General features: G+C 37.5%; 1 pseudogene; it reads left to right on the top strand.

Moving 5' to 3' along the window:
• The first annotated feature begins 5,908 nt into the window (after positions 1-5,908).
• Positions 5,909-7,730, top strand: LOC141493848 (hydroxymethylglutaryl-CoA synthase, cytoplasmic pseudogene; annotated as a pseudogene).
• Positions 7,731-22,969: the final 15,239 nt, after the last annotated feature.

Below are 22,969 nucleotides of genomic sequence, written 5' to 3'. Positions count from 1 at the left end.
GAAAGTTTCAAAGAGAAGAGACTTGTATAGTTAAGTTTGAGATGTCTATGAGACAATAAATATTTGGCTAGATGGGTCTGAACTTCAGGAGAGAGACTAAGTCTAGATTAGAGATAGAGATAGAGAAATTAGATAGATATAGATATAGATATAGATATAGATATAGATATAGATATAGATATAGATATAGATATAGATATAGATATGGATATGGATATGGATATGGATATGGATATGGATATAGATGATAGAGATAGAGATAGAGATAGAGATAGAGATAGAGATAGAGATATACTGTATTCATTTGTATAGAGAGGAAAATTAAACACTTGGAAGCTGATATGAAGATATAGAGAAACAAGAGAAGAGGGGCCAGGACTTGAGGTTCACCCTTTAAAGCAGCATGATATGGGTGAAATCAAATAAAAGATAGAGAAGAGAAGGTCAAAAATGTCAAATGCTGCAGAGGCCAAGAAAGATGAGGACTGAGAAAAGAAGAGATCTATAGAAAGTAGTAGCAATTGAATGATGATGTCGGAGCCACCTTGCAAGAACTGAGAAGTGAATGAAAAGAGAGGAAGAGGAGGCAATGAATGAAGATGTTTTTCCCTCAGAATTTGGATAAGAAAAGGAGATATAGGAGATTGATAGAGGATAATATGACTTAGTGATTATTTTTGTTTAAGGTAGGGATTTGGAGTATTTTTAGGTAAGTAGAGAAGGAACACTTAGGTGAGGAGAGATAGATAATTATTAAGAGAAAGAAGTAATTAAGGGACTCTTCTGGGGAAGCTCAATGGAAATGGGATCCAGGACATATGTAAGGACTTTATTCTTGTTGAGAAGATAGGTTATTTCATTTTCAGAGACTGGAGTAGCAGAAAAAAAGATTGGAAAAAAAGTGAATAGGTTTTAGAATTCATCTAGAGAAGAAAAGGAAGCTCAGAGGCAAAAAGGAAGCTCTGTTTTCTCAGTAGATTATGAGCAAATGTCTTCAGCTGAGAAGGTGGTAGAGGTGGTTTGAAGTGAAAAATACAAATTTGGAACAGCTTCTCTAGGGAGTGGATAAAGAACCGATTAAGAGTGGAGAAGTATGGCCCCATTGCAGAGGGTCTGGTTGAGATTAAATTTGCAGCAGATCCAGTGAGTTCCATTTTAAAACTTCTTCCTGCTTCATTCAGTAGCAGGTGAGTAGCAGTGGACAAGCAATAGCAGTGGAGGAGGCTGCTGATGGGAGTAATCCAAAGTCAAGGTTAGGCAAGTAGAGAGCAAGGTATTGGAGAGGAGAGGACACTGTAATTCACCTTTGGCCTGAAACTGAAAAGTGAGCAAAATGAAATTATATTTTTGACCTGAGAAAATATGAAAGAGAGGAGCTATTGGCGGTATCACTGAGGACAAATAGATTTTGGAAGGGGGAGTCATAGGGAAAGATAGAATGACATGTAACTTGAAATCTCTTGCTGGGTGGGCTTGGACATTGAGACCAGTCAGGTTTCATTTTCTGTAAATGATCACACTTTTGTTCTGTGGAGTCCCTAGCACCAGGATCTGGCAGTCCTTTCTAATGCTTTTCTAAACAGCCTTTGAAATCACTTGTCAGTGGTCCAGTGCCAGGAAAGGTCCAGGAGCTAATTACTTTCCATGCTTTCTTGGCAAGTAACCACAGAAGATCGGCAGGCACACAGGTAATGCATTGACCCCAAATTGCAGGAAGTTCCTGTAATAATATTCAACTATCTTATTATTTTGCCTTTAATTGCTAACTAATTGTGTGACCTTGGCCAGGTCCCTTACCCTTTGGAATTTAGTTTCTTTAACAATAAAGGAAAGAGATAAAGTAGATGATCTCCAAGGGCCCTTTATCCTCAATAGTCTGTAATCCCAAGGTCTCCCTGACTTTAGAATCAATTCAAAAATATTAGGCTGGGAACAGCCCAATCCAAATCAATTAGCTGGAAAATCTAGCTTCTTTGAAGTCTTTAATGTTATGTAAACAGATTCTTTACTTGTTCACCTTCAATTTCCCTTAGGCATGAAAACAAATTGCAGTTTTCTAGTCAGTTTTCTCCCCTGAGCTCTAAGCAGTAGATGGAATTGTGCATGTTATTGGTGCAAGAGAAAATGAGATTGTACAATTAGTAGTTTGTTGTTGTCACTATCATAACCACAAATTTGCTGGAAAGATTGCAGCAAAATAAATGAGTGCATGTATTTTCATCTTTTTTATTGCTTGTGTGTGTGTGTGTGTGTGTGTGTGTGTGTGTGTGTGTGTAGTTTCTTGCCCCATGAGAGTTTGCTATATATAAACTCAATGTATCTGATGTGTGTGAGATCTCATACTAATAAGACCCTTTTACTTATCTTGCTAATTTAGTGAGGAGGCTGGTGTGGTTAGAAATCTAGTCATTAACTCCCATAAACATTACTTGACAGCATCCTAGGAACTGCTCAAGCCTTGGCTCATCTTACTGTCATTTATTTGAGTTTGTTGCTGGAGCCTTTTGTTATCCTCCTTTACCCTAATACCATCAGTTTTTCTCCCTGTGTTCCCTGCTATATTCCTTATAGAGTGCAAGTTCCCTGAGAGCACTTTTCTTTCTCCCTTCCTCAACTACCTCCCTAGAGTCTCCTCTCTGACCTTATTCTTCCACTTGTCCTGTAAACATCATATATGTATTTTGCAAGTTGTCTCCTCATTATAATATGAGTGTTCTGAGAGCAGGGACCATATTTCTGCCTTTCTTTGTATCCTGACCTTCTAGCATAGTCCTAGGCAACAAATATGCTGATAAAATACTCATTAACTGTCTTAGAGGGTTAGTGACTTGATCAAGGTCATGCAGACAGTATGTTAAAACCAAGATCTGAACCCAAGTCTTTTTAACTCTGAGACCAAATTTCTATTCATTTTACCGTACTACCTCTATTGCTCAATGTTAAACTAAAACTGAAATAGTATATTTCAAAAGAAGACTAATGGAACTACTATCTTATCCCTATGTTGGTATAAATGCCAGCCTCTCCTGGCCTTCTCAGTCAGCCCAATCCTTTCATAAATTTCCATTGACTACCCATTTTGATATAGACATTTCTCTGGTCTTTTTTATATTTTGCAAAGCACTGATAAGGATCCAATGTCTTTCAGTGTTATTCTTTGCCCACAAAACATAAAATCCCCACCTTTCCTTTCTGATCAAAAGTTATTGGTGAGGTTTTAATGCCAAATTAAAATACATCAGCAGAATGTTTTGGTTGACTGATGTACATTATTCAATTAAACATTTCTTAAGCAGATACTATGTACTGTATCAGATCTAGGGAACACAAACAAAAACAAATCCTGGTTCTTACTCTCAATGAGCTTATGTTTCTATGGAGGACGACACACCAATAAGTATAATCAAGGGACAAAGGAGAAACTGATGCAAAATGCTCTAGAAAAATTTGAGAAGGAACATTATCAGCAGAGAAAGTGGGAAAGTTTCACTGAGGAGGTGATCTCTGAGATAAACTTAAAAGGAAGAGAAGGATTTTCAAGAGGAAAGATTTATATTTGACCTGAACTAAAAGGAGGTATCATCATAAAGAACAGCCATTTTGGGAAGAGGGGTGGGTTTTTTGGGATGATCTGGGGATGACGAGAGAACCAGTTTAGTTTTATGTAATCTGAGTTTAAGGTCTCCTTAGGAAATCCAGGTGATATCTAAGCAGGAAGTTAGAATGCAAAACTAGAATAAGTGAGAGATAAGGAACAAGTATATAGATATTTTTAGTGATTTGCATAGCAATAAGCTGATAAGATCACTATAAGAGCATAGTGAGAAAGAAGAGAAACATCTAGGACCAAATCTTAGAGAATATTCATACTTAAAGTATGGAAGAAGGATGATTAGACAAGGAAGTTGGTGTTATTTGTCCTTCATTCTTGAAGAAGAACCATTATCATCAGGGAGGTGATGCCATGACATGCATGTGAATTGGATTTGAATAAGGAGGTAGTCAGGGATCAAGATGACTGGAGATGATCCTGGATGCAAGGCAATCAGGTTTGAGTGACTTGCTCAAGGTCACACAACTAGTAAGTGTCAAGTGTCTGAGGCAAGATTTGAGCTCAGGTTTTCCTCAATACAGGGTTGGTGCAGGGGGTGGAGCCAAGATGGGGACAAGAGAGCAACTTCTCTTAGAAGCTCTCTCATAAAACTTCAAAACTAAGGACTTTAACTAAACTTTCAAGAGACAGAACCCACAGAGAGACCCAGCGAGGCAGTTCTCCTACTCAGGGTAACCTGGAAAAGAGCAAAGAACGGAAAGGCTCTGCTCCCCCGGGTCGGAGGGGTGGCCCGCCAGAGCAAAAGAAAGAACTTCAGCCTTGCAAAGGCGGCCCCAGGGCGCTTGGAGCTGCCGGTCACAGCAATGGGTGAGTCTCCTGAGCTATGCCCCGGGAAGCAACGGGCACAAATTGGGGGACTGGGGGGACAGTGGGAGACCTCTGCCAGAGTGAGCACATGAAGCCCAGCCCTCAGGGCACAGCGAGCAAGTGGTCTTGAGACAGCCCAGATCCAGGAACAGAAACAGGCTGAGCCAGTAAGCAGGAGCCCCCAGGGCATGAGCCCATTGAACCTAGGGAGGGGAGTGAAGAGAGAGGCTGCTGAGCTCTGTCCTCTGCCCCTGAAACAGGACTCTGGGGTTCTAACCACATTCAGATCCTGATCACAGTCTAGGCCCCCCATAGAACAACAGGGCCCCCCCACCCCAGCCCCATAGCAGGGGGGGGTGCTTATGGTCATTCACAGACCAGGAGGGAGGGCAGAGCCTCACACACTGAGATCCTTGTGGGGGTGTCCCAAAAGCTCATGATGCACCCCAAAACCAGGCTCAGGCTGGGAAAATGAGCAAGCAGAGATACAAGAGGCACACCATTAAGAAATATTTTGCATATGAGCCCAAGAAGAATCAAAATACTCAGTCTGAAGATGAGGAAGCATAAGCTCCTGCATCTAAAGACTCTAAGAAAAACAGAAATTGGGCTCAGGCTATGACAGAGCTCAAAAAAAGACTTTGAAAATCAAATGAGAGAGTTAGAAGGAAAAACTGGGAAAAGAAAGGAGAGAAATGCAGGAAAAACATGAAAATGAAGTCAACAGCCTAGTCAAGGAAATCCAAAAAAAAAAAAAAGCTGAAGAAAATAGCATGCTAAAAACCAGCTTAGGTCAAATGTATAAAACAGTTCAAAAAGTTATTGAGGAGAAGAATGCTTTAAAAAGCAAAATTGGCCAGATGGAAAAAGAGATAAGAAAACTCTCTGAGGAGAACAAATCCATCAGACAAAGAATGGAACTCAGGGAGATTGATGAATTTATGAGAAACCAGGATTCATTACTTCAAAACCAAAAAAATGAAAAATTAGAAGAAAACGTGAAACATCTCATTGAAAAAACAACTGATATGGAAAACAGACTTAGGAAACACAATTTAAAAATTATTGGAATACCTGAAAGTCATGATCAGGAAAAGAGCCTTGACATCATTTTCAAAGAATTACTACAGGAAAATTGCCTTGATATTCTAGAAGCAGAGGGCAAAATAGAAATGGAGAGAATCCACTAATCCCCCCAAGAAAGAGATCCCAAAAAACCAACCCCTAGGAATATTATAGCCAAGTTCTAGAACTCCAAAGTCAAAGAGAAAATATTACAAGCTGCCAGAAGGACACAATTCAAATATTGTGGAGCTGCAATCGGGATCTCCCAGGACTTAGCAGCAACTACATTGGAAACTCGGAGGGCTTGGAATATAATATACCGGAAGGCAAAAGGGCTTAGAATGCAACAGAGAATCAACTACCCAGCAAGGCTGAATGTCCTCTTCCAGGGAAAAAGATGAACTTTCAATGAACCAGGGGGATTTCAAATGTTCCTGTTGGAATGGCCAGAGCTGAACAGAAGGTTTGATTTTCAGACACAGGACTCAGGTGAAGCATGGAGATTGGAGGAGAGGAGGAAAATATGAGGGACTTAATGATGATGAACTACATGTATTCCTGCATAGAAAAATGACACTTGACTCTCCCCTCGGTGGCTCCCGGTGTCCGGCCTGGCTGTCCAGTCGCTCCTGGTGCTTGGAAAAGGAGACAGTGACAGACCTGGAGACTGAAGTCCTCTATCCCTCAAGCAGCTCTTTCACCATGCCTGGGTCCCTCCCTTTGACTGCAGAAGCCTGCTGGCCAAAAGATGTGGGAATCGTTGCCCTGGAGATCTATTTTCCTTCTCAATATGTCAATCAAGTAGAGTTGGAAAAGTATGATGGTGATGATGCTGGAAAGTATACCATTGGTTTGGGCCAGGCCAAAATGGGTTTCCGTACAGATAGAGAGGATATCAATTCAATGTGCTTAACTGTGGTACAGAATCTTATGGAAAGGAACAATCTTTCCTATGACTGCATTGGAAGGCTAGAAGTCAGAACAGAGACAATCATTGATAAGTCCAAGTCAGTGAAGACAAATTTAATGCAACTCTTTGAAGAATCAGGAAATAGAGATATAGAGGGAATTGATACTACCAATGCATGCTATGGAGGCACTGCTGCAGTCTTCAATGCTGTTAACGGGATCGAATCTAGTTCCTGGGATGGACGTTATACTCTGGTAGTTGCTGGAGATATTGCTGTATATGCCACAGGAAATGCTCGGCCCACTGGAGGAGCTGGAGCTGTGGCTATGTTCATTGGCCCAAATGCACCTTTAATTTTAGAGCGAGGACTTTGTGGGACGCACATGCAGCACGCCTATGATTTTTACAAGCCTGATATGCTATCTGAGTATCCCATAGTTGATGGTAAACTGTCTATCCAGTGCTACCTCAGTGCGTTAGATCGCTGCTATGCTGTCTATCGAAATAAGATTCATGCCAAATGGCAGAAAGAAGGAAATGATAGAGCTTTTACCTTGACTTTGGCTTCATGATTTTTCATTCACCATACTGTAAACTGGTTCAGAAGTCTCTAGCTTGGTTGTTGCTGAATGACTTCCTCAGTGACCAGAACAAAGATAAAAGTGGCATATATAGTGGCCTGGAAGCCTTTGGGGATATTAAACTCGAAGATACCTACTTTGATAGAGATGTGGAAAAAAGGCATTTATGAAGGCCAGTGCTGATCTCTTTAATCAGAAAACCAAAGAATCTTTGCTTGTATCCAATCAGAATGGAAACATGTATACACCTTCAGTTTATGGCTCCCTTGCCTCTGTCCTAGCACAGTTCACACCCCAGCAGTTGGCAGGGCAAAGGATTGGAGTCTTTTCCTATGGGTCTGGTTTTGCTGCTACATTATACACAAGATGCTACTCCTGGATCTGCCCTGGATAAAATAACAGCAAGCTTATGTGATCTGAAAACAAGACTTGATTCAAGAGCCTGTGTTGCACCAGATGTATTTGCTGACAGTATGAAGCTCCGAGAAGAAACTCATCATTTGGTGAACTACATTCCACAAGGTTCAGTGGATGCTCTTTTTGAAGGAACTTGGTACTTAGAGTAGACAAAAAGCATCGAAGGACTTATGCTCGTTGTCCTTCTCCAAATGATGGCACTCTGGATGCAGGGGCTGGTCTTGTACATTCAAACACAGCGACTGAGCATATCTCCAGCCCTCCTAAGAAAGTGCCAAGGCTCCATGCAACAACAGCAGAACCTGAAGCAGCTACCATTAGTAATGGGGAGCACTGAGATACCTCTGTGAGGTGGAAGACTCCAGTGTAGGGAGAGGGAGGGGGAGGGGAAGGGAAGAATAGGACATCTGGGAAAAACTGAAAGGGATTACATATTGCCTAAATTTTGATGTGTCTTATTTGGAGCCTGGAAACTATCGTGTACTCCTGAAAGTCTTTGTTTAGTTCATTTTGCTGACATGCTTCCTGTTGTGATTACATAACACTAAAATAGCATGAATGTATTTGGAATGATGTTAAGGGCTCTGTAAACCTTCATACCTCTTCAACTATTTCTAAGCATGAAGTTCAGCTTTTGATGCGGTCAGATGAATTGCGTGCTTCTGGCAGAAGAAATGGAGATGCCACTAGATACCTTTGATTTTTTTTTAATATATAAATATTTTTAAATAGCATTAAGCAAGACTGCTAAAAGCACCTTCAGTTTTTTTAAATAAAACTTGAGGGATTTTTTAAAAATGTGGTTTATGTAAGCCCTATGAAAATGGCAAAAACAGAAGTGTCCCTTTTCTAAATTTTATAAGTATTTCACTGAGGTAGAAAGTGAAGTTTGAGGGAAGTAATACTGTTGCTCTGTTTGAATTGAACCCAGTAGTGACCAGAAGTCAGGATAATGGCTTTTGTGAACTAGACTCTTGAACAAACTCCTTCTGGAGAGGATCTTTGTGACATGTGGCACCTTTGGTAGAAGTAGTTCTTTCCTCTGTGCCAGCAATTTGGTCATCTGTTTTGCATGATGTTGGAGATCTTTAAGGAGGCTTATGTTGTTACAGTTCTTTGAACTTTATTTAACTGGGGCATGTGGGTTGTTAAAGACTTTCTACAAGCATGAAATTCTTCCTTGTTAACTTGAATAAAAGGAGAGAAGGTAGCAGTTTTAAACATTACTGGAATTACTCTTCAGTATTATAGCTTAAGAAACTGACAATCTAAATCCATGATGATTCTTCATCAAAAGTAAAATCATTGGTATGACCCAAGTTTTATCCTGGTCCTTGTTTGACCAGACCAGAAAAGAGAACTGAAAATTTTCCCTCACTGTCATGCAATCTGATTTGTGATACTTTACTTCAGATTATCACGTAGAAAACTATGTATCCCACAGAGGAAAAATGTCATAGAATGAACAATATGTACTAATGAACAAAAAAGACTTATTGGACAGTTATGTAGGCCTTCTTGGTGCTGAACTACAACATGAGCCTTATTAGGTTATTAATATACAGAGGTAGTTGGAACTAATGTACAGAACTAATTTTTAATACTTTATTTTATTAAATTCTGTGAAGTTTCAGTTATCTATTAGAAATGCACAAATGACATGAAATGTAATGTTTAAGATTACAAGGTAATGCGTAATGTGTTTGTAAATTATTCTTGTCTAATATTAACTAGTAGCTTTTCTTTTTTTGATTTGTACAGTCAAAAGTGAGTTAAAATGACTTCATTTTAATACCTGCTGATGTAGATTAATGATGTAAGTTCTGATTTAAAGATTGATGGGAAAATGGTGCATGCATTGCTCTTGCAAGTGTTTGGGGTTAGAAATGTTCTGAAAAGAATAATTTAACTTTTGGGTGCCAAGAGAATTGGGTGAATGAAAGTTCATTGCCGGCAATGGACAGACCTAGTACCATTGGCACAGAATATTAACTCTTATACACTTCACTAAGGATGAGGTGAGTAACTTTGAAATAAAGTTTTAAGAGAAGTTTCAAAAAAAATGACACTGATAATACTCATATGAACTTTCTCAGTTAATAGAGCAGGTAGAGGGAGTTTTTATAGTTGAAGCACAGGAGAAAGCTGAATTTGAAGATAAAATGTGGTGTAAAAATGGAGTCAATAGAAAAAAGGGAAATGTGATGGGAGAAAGAAAAAGGAGAGGGGGAATAGGCCAAGATATTTCATATGATAAGTTTTTTCTTTATTACAATGAGCTATTGCAATGATATGGAAGGGGGGAAGGCAAGGGGGAATGAGGGAATCTTTGCTCTCATCAGAGGTGGCTAGGAGAGGAAACAGCATATATACTCAATGAGGTATAGACATCTGGAGTAAGAAGGAGAGAAGGGGGACGGGGGGAAGGGGGGGGATGTGAGTGATGGAGGAGAGGGTGGACCATGGGGGGAGAGTGGTCAGATATAACATATTTTTCTTTTTACTTCTTGCAAGGGGCTGGGATTGTATGGCCTGTCCGGGACCATAGAGCCAGGTGGATGCTGGGCCTAAGGGGTGGTATGGAGGCTTGGGATCTCTTGGCCCCAGGACCAGGGATCTGTCTGCTGAGCCACACAGCTACCCTACAGCAGAGTCAGAGTGAAAGGAGAGAGAAAATATAATACATGGTAGTGGAGAAATACGAAAGGAAGGAGTTGCCATCAGCAATGGCAACGGTGGAAAAATATGGAAGTAACTTTTGTGATGGACTTACCATAAAGAATGTGATCCACCCATAACAGAGTTGTTGGTGTTGGAACAAAGACTGAAGCACATTTTTTATTATTATTATTTGGGGGGGGGTGCAGGGCAAATGGGTCTGGGTGGCCTGTCTGGAGCCACATAGCAGGGTGATCTTTGGGTGTCTGAGGCCAGATTCAGACCCTGGTGCTCCTGGCTCAAGGGCCAATGCTCTGTCCACCACCCAGCCACCCCTACTATTATTACAATTTAATTTTGGGGGGTCTTTTTTTTTCTTTTTTTGGTTTTTGCAAGGCATTGGGGTTGGGGTGGTTTGCATGTCACACGACTGGGTGATTGTTGGGTATATGGGTCCAGATATGGACTCAGGCACTCCTGGCTCCAGGGCTGGGGCTCCATCCATTGTGCCACCTGGCCATGCCTACAATTATTACTATTATTTTTTTAATTTTAATTTTTTTCTCTCCCCTTTACTTTATCGCTCAAGTGAGTCTATATTTTGTGGGGGGAGGGGGTATTCTGCTTACTCTTAAACAAGAATATTTTATTAATGTATAAAAAAATTATTTGTACAAAAAGAGAATAAATATAAAAAAGTTTTATCAATTTGATAAAAAAAAATACAGGGTTGGTGCACTATCCTTTTGCACCACAAAGAAGAGAGAATTGGGCAAAGAGGTCAAAAGAGAGACAGGGAGATAAAATAGCCAAAGAAGAGTGTATTCACTACTATGTCTGTATCCCAAAGAGATCATGAAAAAAAAGATTTTAAAAAATTCTACATATACAGAAATATTCACAGCAACTCTTTTTTTGTAGTGGCAAAGAATTGGAACTTGAGGGAATATAAATGCCCATCAATTGGAGAATGACTGAAAAAACTGTGGTATATAAATGTGATGGAACACTATTGTTCTGTAAGAAATCATGAGGTATGGGACTTCAGAAAAGCCTGGAAAGACTTGCATGGACTGATGCTGAGTGAAAAGAGCAGAATCAGAAGAATATTATACACACTAACAACCATGGGGTAATGATCAAGCATGATGAACTTGTTCGTTTCAGTGGTACAATAATCCAAAACATTTTTAAAAGACTTGTGATATAAAATACCATCCATATCCAGGGAAGGAACTGTGGAGTTTAAATGCAGACTGACCTCAATTTTTAAGTTGCCTTTTGCATTATGCCATTTTTTTCTCTCAATTTTTTTGGATTTGGATTTAATTTGGATTTAATTCTTCTTTCACAATATAATTAATATGGATCTATGTCTAGCATAGTTACACATGTCAAGCCTTTATTAGATTGCTTCTGTTGGGGGAAAGGGGAGGAAAGAGAAAGAGGGAGAAAAATATAAAATTCAAAACTTTGGAAAGAAAAGATTGATGAAAACTACTGTTTCATGTAGTTAGAAAAACAAATAGAAACAAATATTTAAATTGGGAGGAAAAAAAAAGAGCATTGAGGAGAGGATGATAAGTAGTGTCCAAAAATTTAGAAATGTCAAAGAGGATGAAGGCTGATAAACTGATAATTGCATTTTACAATTAAGTTGTCTGTGATAAAGTATGAGTGTATGAGTGAAAGAGGTTTCTGTAGAAGTACATGGCAAGCCACTGAGAAGAAAGCAGAGTATAAGAATGTGAGGAAGGGAGTAAAAGATTAATATTTCTAGCAGTTTAAAAATAGAAAAGGGTTTGAGGGATGAGAAAAGATTTTTCAGGGTAGGGAAGACTTTAAAATGTTCATGGGGTGGTTAGGTGCTGCAGTGGATAGGGTGCTGGGTCTGGAGTTTGGAACATTCATCTGGGCAAGTCACTTAACCCTATTTCCTCATCTGTAAAGTGAGTTGGAAGAGGAATGACAAGCTATTCCAGTATCTTTACAAAAAAATCCCCAAATTGGGTCAAGAAGAGTTGAAAACAACTGAAATAATTGACTGAACAACAGTACATGTTAGTAGACAGAATAGAAGGAGGTGGTAGATAAAGAGAAATAGCTGATGAGAAAGAAAGGTGATAATGAATGGGGTTACTTCCTAAAGAAAATGATAATCAGAGGCCCAGTGGATTACAGTAAATCAGGAGATGAATGAAGTATATTTATCCTTCATTTTTGAAGAAGACCACAACATCAGGGAGGCAATGCCATGACAAGCACATGAATTAGATTTGAGTGGGGGGGGGGGGGGGGCTTTGCTGAGTCATTAACTCTCCTCCAGAGACATCTGTGTCCAGTGACCAGATATGAATCAGGATGACTGAAGGTGGCCTTGGATGTGAGGCAGTTAAGTGACCCAAGATCACATAGCTAGTAAGAGTTAAGTGTCTGAGGCTGGATTTGAATTCCTGTCCTCCTGACTCCAAGGCCAGTGCTCTCTCCACTGCACCACCTAGATGAATGGAAGAAAAGACATGAATGGGAAAAAAAATGCTGAGGAACTTCATGATGGATAACCTTTATATTGCTGCAATACAGACAAGGCTGTTTACTGAAAATTGGAGTCCAGCATGGTGAGGAGTAGATGTGGAGTCTTAAGAAAGAAAAGACTGATAACAGCTGAGGAAGTGAAAGCAATCCATAGTCATATGAAAAATTGCTCCAAATCATTACTTATTAGAAAACTGCAAATTAAAGCATCTCTGAGATATCATCTCACACCTCTCAGACTGGCCAATACGACCAGAAAGGACAATGATCATTGTTGGAAAGGATGTGGGAAATCTGGGACATTTTAATGCATTGTTGCTGGAGCTGTGACCTCATTCAACCTTTCTGGAGAGCAATTTGGGATTATGCCCAAAGGGCAACAAAAATGTGCATACCCTTTGATCCAGCAATACCACTACTGGGTCTATACCCTGAAGAGATTATGAAAAAGGGTAAAAACATCACTTGTACAAAAATATTCAGAGTAGCCCTGTTTGTGGTGGCAAAGAATTGGAAATTAAGTGAATGTCCTTCAATTGCGGAATGATTTACCAAACTGTGGTATATGTATGTCATGGAACACTATTGTTCTATTAGAAACCAGGAAGGATGGGAATTCAGGGAAGCCTGGAAGAATTTTCATGAATTGATGCTGAGTGAGATGAGCAGAACCAGAAAAACACTGTACACACTAACAGCAACATGGGGGTGATGATCAACCTTGGGCTTGCTCATCCCATCAGTGCAACAGTCAGGGACAATCTGGGGCTATCTGAGATGGAGAATACTATCTATAACCAGAGAAAGAATTGTGGAATTTGAACAAAGACCAAAGACTATTGCCTTCGAATTAAGAAAAAAACCCTATATCTTATATAATTTTGCTATTTCATACTTTATTTTTCTTCCTTAAGGATATGATTTCTCTCTCATCACATTCAACTGAGATCAATGTATACCATGGAAACAATGTAAAGACTATCAGAATGCCTTTTGTGGGGGTTGGGGGGAGGGAAGCAAGAATGGGGGGAAAATTGTAAAATTCAAAATAAATAAAATCTTTCTTAAAAAAAGGAAAGAAAAGATTGAAATTGCTGTGGAGAGTTTGAGAGTCCATTAGAGACAGATGTCTATTGCCTTTTGCATCATTTTCAATTTAAATAGCAAAGAAGATTTTAGAAACATATGATTATAGTTTTCAAACTGTAAAAAAAAAGAGATCATATAATTGAACTCCCTAGTTTTCAGAGGAAAGATAATAAGTCTGTGTGGGCTTGTTAAATTTGAGATGGCTGTGAATCATCCAGTTCTAGATGCTTCCAAAAGGAATTGGTGATGTAGAACTATAGTCCAGGAGAGAGAGACAAGAGCTTGCTATAGGAAACTTGGGAATCATTTTCAATTCCCAACCAATTTCATTTAGAAATATTCACAGAATTACCTGACTTAAATCATAAACCAGGTTTTCTACAAGTCTGTTTTATTCCCATTCTTTGATATCTAAAAATATATTTTATTGATATCTTTTCATTACATTATCATAGTTTTCTTCAGTATACTTCCTCCTCCACTTCCCAGAGAGCCATCTTATATAACAAAAAACATTTTTAAAGGACAAGAAAAGGAAGAAAATGAAAACATCAGATCAATAAATTGAAAAAGTCTGAAAATATGAAAAATATGTATCACATGTAACACTTGTTTTGGGAGTATCTTCTTATCTCTTCTTTTGATCCATGCTTATTCTTGATAATTTTGCAATCTGACAATGTAAATAAAAAAACCTACCCACACAAAAAGTCAAAATGTACTTTCTATATCCATTTTTCACAAATATTACAATTCCATTTTTGAGTTTTTAAAAATTTTATTTTTAGGTTCAAATTTTCCATCTATCATCCCCTGCCCCACCCCTGAAAAGGCAAGAAAGATAAATTTCATTATAGATAGGCATAGTCCTATAAAAGAAATTTCTACATTAGCCACATTCCAAAACAAACAAAAAAAATAAAAAAGAAATAAATAGAAGAAAAATAATTCAATGTCAGTTCTGTATCTGAGGTGCATAGCATATTTCACTATTGAATCCACTGGAATTTTTGGTTTATTATGTTGATGAATCTTTCAAAGTTGATTATATTTACATTATTAATGTTATCATAAATTGCTCCCCCTGGTTCTGTTCATTTCACTTTGCAGTAGCTCATACATGTTTTCCCAGTTTCTCTGCAACTATTACATTCATCATTTTTTTTTTACAAGGCAGTGGGGTTAAGTGGCTTGCCCAAGGCCACACAGCTAGGTAATTATTAAGTGTCTGAGGCCGGATTTGAAATCAGGTACTCCTGACTCCAGGGCCGGTGCTCTATCCACTGTGCCACCTAGCTGCCCCCCCATTCATCGTTTCTTAAAGGACAGTAGTATGCCATCATATTCATATAATATAACTTGTTCAGTTATATCCTAATTGATAATAACCCTCTGCATGAGAGTCCTTTCTCTCCCTTTGGAGTATATACGTAGTAGCAGGATCAATGGGTAAAGAGGCTAATAGCTTTTTTTTGCACATAGTTTCAAAATGATTTTCAGAATGATTGGAATAGTTCATAGCTCCAAGAAAAGTGTGTTCATGTACCTGATTTTCCACATCCCCTCTAGAAATTTTATCATTTACCTTTTTGGATCATCTTATCCAATCTGATAGGTTTGAATTTCTCTATTAGTGTCATAGAGCACTTTTTAGCAGCTATTAATAGTTTTGACTTCTTCATCTAAAAACTGCCTACTTATATCTTGACTATCAATAAAAAAAATTTACATTGTTGTGTATATTGCTGTGTATATTATATACTGTTGTGTATATTGTTTTCTAGGCTTTACTTATTTTACTCTGAATCAGTACATGAAGATCTTTCCATACTTCTCTGCATTTATAACATTCATAATTTTTCTTGGCATAATAATATCCTATTGCATTCATATTACCACAGTTTGTTAAGCTATTTCCCAATCTAAAGGTTTATATTTTGTTTATATTTTTTTGTTGTTGCAAAGTATATTTTGGTATGTTTGGGAATTTTCTTCTTATTGATAGCTTTCTTGGGTATAAATCTAGAATGGAGTCTGTGGTTCAAAGAAATTTTCAGTCACCATATTATATAATTTTACATTGCTTTCCAAAAGGATTATATCAATTCACAAGTCTACCAACAATTCATCAGTGTGCCTCTCTTCCCACAACACCTCCAACAATGACTACTAACCTAATTGTATTCATTTTTATTTGTCTAAAAGCTTTTAAGATTCATGTGATTTCTTGGTTAAATCACTTTAGACTGATTGGATTTTATTTAAAATTTTTGGATCAATATTTACTTGTGATATTATCTGTAAATTTCTTTAAAGTTTTATTCTTCCTTGGTTTAGATATTTAGGACTATTATTTATCTTGTAAGCAGATTCTGGTATGGTGTTTTCCTTCTCAGTTTTGATAATAATTTGTGAAGTATTAGTTTAATTGTCCTCTTGAAATTTTATAGAATTTTTCTATAACTCCATCTGGACAGGAGTTTCCTCCTCATCCCTCCCCCCACCCCACCCCCAACTTCGTTAATTCTTTTACAGCTACCTCCATTTCCTTTTCTGAGATAAGGTTATTTAATTAAGATCTCTATTTGATCTTTTAATAGTCTGAGTATTTTAAATTTTTTAAAGGTATTCATCCATTTCTTTTGTATTTTTAGTTTTGCAGGCATACATATGTGTACAATAGGTACTGATTATTTTCTTTATTACTTTTAGTTTTACTCTTTACCTTGCTCATTTGCTATTTTTATTTGATTTTCTAATCTTTTTAAACCATATTAGCTAAAGCTTTTTCAATTTTATTTATCTTTTCAAAGCATCAGTTTTAGTTTTATTAAACACTTCTATGGGTTGTTTTTTTTTCTAGTTGATCTATATCTCCTTTTATTTTTAATATTTCTTATTTTGTTATTTCACATTTATTTTGTAACTTTTTATTTTAAAATGCATATTCAATTTATCAATTCTTTTTCTATTTTGTAAATGTTTGTTGGGAATTGTTTCCCCCCCCCCAAAAAATTGATTTAACCACATCCCAGAATTTCTGTTATGTTGTTTTATCATTATCATTCTCATTCACATAACTATTCGTTCTTTCTCTCATATGGTCTTTGATCTACTCATTATTTAGAATTTTACTGCTATTTCTACTTGTATCTGTGTCTTTTAAAAATTTTTTTTAAATTTATTTATGTCTTATTTAAGGGTTTAGTAACTTGTCCAAGGTCACACAGCTAGGCAATTATTAAGTATCTGAGCCAAATTTGAACTCAGATCCTCTTGAGTCCAGAGCCAGTGCTCTATCCACCACCACATCTAGCTGTGCCCCCTGTACCTGTGTCTTTTGTTGGCAGTTCTGAATCTATTACTATCTTGTATTTTTAAATGAGATGATATATCTAAAATAATTTTGACATATAAAAGTCTGCTCTAATTGTCAGATTTGATTATCTTTGTTTCCACCAGATAGAACAAGACAAAGATTGTGTGTTTGTATGTTGAGATATAGAAGGAAGGCATATAGAAGGAAGGGATGGAGGGGAGGAAAGAAAAGAAAAGGAGGGAGGGAGAAAGAAGTGAGAGAAAGAGAAAGAAGGAATGGAGGAAAGAGAGGGACGAAGAGGTAGACATATACCAGGATGAAGGAGAAAGCATTGTGAATGGGAGATGGAAGGTCACCAAAGGAAAAAAAAAACACTTAATTGCTTCATGATTTTCCCTAAGGTTTATCCTTCATTCTGTGCACATAAGGGGTACTCATTTGGGATAATCATAAACACAAGTGGTTATACATAATTTATTGTTAGATATAAAACCCAGATTCTTTTTTCACATGAGCACTTTATTTTTGATTTTTGCCAGAATTAATGAACTCTACAGGTATTCATTTGGCTTCATATAACTGAAGAATCTTTCATTTCCAAACATGTCTTTTTGTTTTTACTATAGACATATAAGCCTTAGAATTCAGTGTCCATAAAATTAAATGGACTGAATTCTCCCAGATTTTAGATTTCAATTACTCCATTCTGCTCCCAGATGGAAATGAAGCAAAGCCCAAAGCCATTGCAGTAGCTAGAAGTCTGATGTCTCATTTCTAATCTTCCCCAAGGTCTATGTGAGCATATAAAAATCAATGACCTTCTCTAGGATTCTGTTTTCAAAACTGTAAGATAAAAATGGACCTAGCAGGGATGGTTGAAGATCTACTTCATAATGAATCAAGTTGGCCCTGGAAAGGATGGGAAAGTAGATACTCCTGAATTTAAGAAGGTGTAGGCCTGTTCTGAGATAGAAAAAAAAACACTTCCTCCCCCTGACTGACATGACTTCCCAATAGTTCTCTTTACACAGAGCATTATATGGTGCTGTAATACTCTAGAGTCTAAGTACATTAGACAAATATTAGCTTGAACATCAGAGTTAGTTAATGTGAAACTATTTACAAGATTAAATGAGGTATCTCCTAATTTTTTAAGACTTCAAAGTAAAAAGGAATAGAAGATGGTATCTCACTGCTTAGGAATCTGGCATAGATGCCTGTGATCTTATTTTTGTAGAAAATTCGTGTTTAGTTGACTGGGTACATTCTAGAGATATAGCAGAGGGTGTTGGAATAATGATGTTTTTTATTTACTGCATGAATGATTAATGAAAATGGTAGTGGCAGAGGAGATTGCTTCCAGATAGTCAAAGAAATAGAAAACCAGTCCTGGGTCAATATCTTTACTTCCAAATATCCTTCCTTCCTCCCTTCCTCCCACCTCCCTCCTCCATCCTCCCTCAGAGCCTGTGTCTTGCATATCTGAGAAAAGAACTAATATTAGATCCATTTCCAGCTCTTGACATGGAAAATAGGTGGCCCTCTGGATAGATAACATTGAACCTGGAGACAAGATCTTAATTCAAATCTACCTTCTAAACACTTAGTAGTTGTGAGATCCTGGGCAATTTATTTAACCTTGTTGTCTGCCTCAGCTTCCTCATCTTAAAATGAAAATAATAACAGCATTTTCTTCCCAAGGTTGTTATGAGATTAAAATGAGATGATAATTGTAAAATGTTGTGCAAAATTATTGATAATTACTCAATTTTGTGCTGTTTGGCTAGCTTTCTAACCATTTCTAACCGTTCTGTGAAAGGTCCTAATTGAGACACCTGAGAAACTAAAAACTCTTAGGTCAGATTGGGAACTGCTCCCAACCACTGGTCTTGGCAGTAGCTATGTTGTTTCCTGATCTTGTGATGGCAGGAAGCTGCTCCCTGGTTAATGATGTTCTGCCCCATTGGTATTGTCTCTCAAAAGTGAATTCCTAGCATCAGGGGGTTTTTGGGCTGTTCATGTTCCCTTGTCTTTGGTAAAGAGCTTTATGAGATCTGGAAAGGAAGCTGATGTCTTCTTCCTCCTAGGAATTTGAGCATTGATTATCAGTTAACTTCAGGGGCAGTTATGGGGAAAACTGGGAAGAGTTAGGTTTAGAGAAAAGAGTCACAGTGCAAAGAGTAGTAGTGGGCATTGGAGGGAGAGTAAGAGTCCACTTGTCTTGCTAGGGTCACATTAAGTGGAGTTGAGATGTAAAATAGCCAATGAACAAAGCCAGTAGTTGCAAATGTCTCAAAGAGGCAACCCAAGCAATGAATCCAGGGAAAACCTTGAGGATAAGAGAAAGGTATTGACAAAGATCTCAAGGTGTTGCAGCCTCAGGTATTAGCAGGACCTGCCTGGTTAATCATTGGATAAAATATGTAAACTTGGGAAACAGCAGCTAGACCCAGACTTCATTTTAGAGTCTTATGCTCTAAGGGAACATAGAAATTGAGTTTTGTTAATTTTTTTCTTCTAAAATATCTTTCTTATCTTTTTTCTTCTATATATTCGCTTACTATTAGGATTACTAAAAAGGAATAGGGACCAGGACAACTTGAAACTGAGCTAATTTCCAAAAAAAATGATAAAACTCTACATTTCCATGATATTTTGAAATTTATAAAGAATGTTCTCTAAACTATGAAGGTTAGGGGCAGCTAGGTAGTGCAGTGGATAGAGCACCTGCCCTGGAGTCAGGAGGATGTGAGTTTAAATTCAACCTCAGTAACTTAATAATTACCTAGCTGTGTGAACTTGGGCAAGTCACTTGACCCCATTGCCTATGAAAATGAGAATGGTTGAGGCATTCTATTTTACAGATGAGGAAACTTGAGTCTCAGAAATGAAGGTGTCTCAGGAAAATTAGGTAACTAGGTGGTAAAGTGGACAGAGGGTGGATCTGGAGTCAAGAAGATCTAAGTTCAAATCTGACCTCATGTTTACTGACTGTGTGACTTTGGGTAAATTGCTTGATCTCATCTGTAAAATGAGGTTGCTAATTGTACCTACACCAGGTTTTTTGTGAGGATATTTGTAAGCTATTTATAAAGTGCTTTGTAAACTTTGAAGTTCTGTTTTAAATGCTAGCCAACCACTCTTACCTAGGGTTGCTCAGTCACACTGGGTAATTAGTAATTGGTTAGCATTTAAAATAATAGCCTGCTAGGATTCAATACCAAAGACTTTCCTGATGGCAAGTCTAGTTCCCTTTCTCTTATATTATCCCTTGTAATGCTCTTGTCCTCAAAAACGGTACCATGGAGAAAGTTCTGAATCTGGATTCAGAGGACTGGATTCAAATTTTGATTTGCTTCAAATTTACAGGTGGTATGACCCTGGTAAGTCACTGAACCTCTCTGGATTTTGATACTTTCATTTGTAAAATGAGGATGATAATGCCTGTAAGGATTGACTCTCTCTGGGTTTATGATGACAATGAAGTAATATAGCTAAAGTAATTTTGACATAAATAACATGCATAATTGCTAAATATTCAATTAAAACTTTCTTCAACTACCTCCCAAAACCATGGATTCATCACAAGTGGGTTTGGTATAGTGTCTGCCACATAATAAAAGTTATATGAATGTTAACCCCTTTTTCATATTAGGTTTTTGTATTTTTAATTTTGGTTCTTTTTAAAAAATTATTAGGCTTCTTTCTTCTCCTTTATGTACCTTCTTATCGCCCTCTCTTAAAAAAAACAAACAAACAAACCCTGTCTGTTGTCTTCATGCTACTCTTTCACTGACTCAATATTCATCCTACCTAGGTTGCTGTTTCAGATACTTCTAAAACCGTCCTCTCCCATTAAAACTTATTTTTACCTTTTTCAGTTCTCTCATGTGTCTCCATATAGAGAGGCATAATGGGACAAGTATGGAGTTAGACATTGTACTTCAATGTGCACTTAGTAACTGGGGGCACTTCCTTCATGTCTAAGCCTTATTAAAGAACTTCTAACAAAATATTGTGGAATGGGGGGAAAAATTCTCTACCTAACTTGGTAAAGTTTCTTTGAATTTGGCTTGGTTGGTTCTTGGATAAGACATTCAGTCTCTTGATTGGGAACTACCCTGGAAATTTTTCCAGTGGTAGGATCTGATGGAACTTCAGCTCATTAGAAGCTTTGCAAATGTCAGACATCCTTCCACACTTTGCTGAAGCATTATAGAAGGATTTGAGTGGAAGTGCTAAGGTGTGAGTGGTTTTGTTGTTGTTCAGTGATTGATTCTTTGTAACACTACTTAGGATTTTCTTGGCTAAGATAATATAGTGGTTTGACATTTCCTTCTTTATCTCATTTTACAGATGAGGAAACTGAGGCAGAGTTAAATAACTTGCCCAGGGTGTGGCAGCTAACTAATAACAACTGAAGAAACAAGGTTCACACAGCTAGTGTTTTGAGTTCAGATTTGAACTTGGGAAGATGATTCTTTTCTGACTCCAAACTGGGTACTCTATCCATTGTGTCTTCTAACTGCCTCTTACTAACTACTATTTACTACATTTTTATGACCATAATACATTTACATTTTTAACAGAAGCTTCACTTACCCAGTCTGTTTAATGGAGAAGCTGAGTTAAGGGACAAAGGTCCTTTCCCATAAAATCTCACCACCATGTAATCGTATGATTTCCTATTCTGAAGGTTAGATATGGATGTAGCATTCACACATGCCTAATGATGGAAGGATTTTTCTTAGTTCTGACTTTCAGGAAGGTTGCATCCCTGACCAGTTTTTATTAATGTCTTTTTAGACACAAAGATAAAGGAATCAGTAAAGAATTCTAAAAGTTTGGGGGGAAGGCAACTAACCAATGGTGGGATCTGCAAAGTAAGTTTGTTTGGCAAAGCTAAACAATGTTGGTTCTGCTTTAAAAAAAAATTTCAATGAAAATATTATTATATTTAGACTTAAACACCCCCTGAAGGATTTGTCAGATAGACACAGAGGTATTGTCTGGACTCTCCACCACAAGGAAGTCTGGGGGCCCTATAAACAAAAGGAACTTGATCAGTCTGTTTTTACGACCAAGAAGAGTGAAGTGCCCAAAATATATGAAATGATACGAGGAGGCGATGCCAGATTTTTGAACCAGAATGACTGGCTAGGTATCCCTATGCTACATTTCCAATTTAAGAGAATCAACCATATTTCTTTAATTCCTACTGAATATAAAGTAGAAGTCAGGTGTGGCACATCATTGTTTTCAAATACTGACCATCATCCATTGCTTAGGTAAGAGGCAAGTAATCCCCAAGCTGATCAATTGGACTCCTGTCCACCTTATCTGTTTTGGAATCTGGAATCTCTATGAGAAGAGGTTCAGTGCTTGTCAGTCTCATGGTTTATACCTAACAAACTCCAATTTCTCCATTTACTGCTTATCTGGGAAGGTGATTTAAAACTTCAAATTAAGTATTAAAAACACCTTTATAGAAAACAATTTAAATTGTCTGAATGCTTTGAGAATGATGGTCTTAAGGTTCAGAATAAGATAAAGATTTTTGCAAATTTATCTTGCTTATGCCTATTTATTTATAAGGATTTTCTTTTTCCTTTTTTTTAGAGAGGGTGTGATTGTGGGAGGTGAAAGAAAAAAATTAATGCTTATTAACTGAAAAAATGCAGATACCCTTCCTCCTTGACAGAGGAGTGGGTTTAGCGCCTTGATAATAAAAAAAAAAGCCCTCAAACACAGGCAGTTACATGGAACAATGGATAAAACACTGGGTTTGGAATCAGGAATACTCATCCTTATAATTCAATTCTGCTCTGATACTTAATGGCTGTGATAACCCAGGCTAATCATTTTACCTTGTTAGCCTCAGTTTCTTCATATGGAAAATGAGATGGAGAATGGTAAACCACTCCAGTATCTTTGCCAAGAAAACCCCAAATAGGATCACAAAGAGTCAGAATGAT

The sequence above is a fragment of the Macrotis lagotis genome, chromosome 7 (genome assembly GCF_037893015.1).
Source record: "Macrotis lagotis isolate mMagLag1 chromosome 7, bilby.v1.9.chrom.fasta, whole genome shotgun sequence".
In the NCBI taxonomy this organism is placed as follows: Eukaryota; Metazoa; Chordata; class Mammalia; order Peramelemorphia; family Peramelidae; genus Macrotis; species Macrotis lagotis.
Note: the sequence above shows the minus strand (reverse complement) of the source record. Positions and strands in the feature narration are given on the sequence as shown.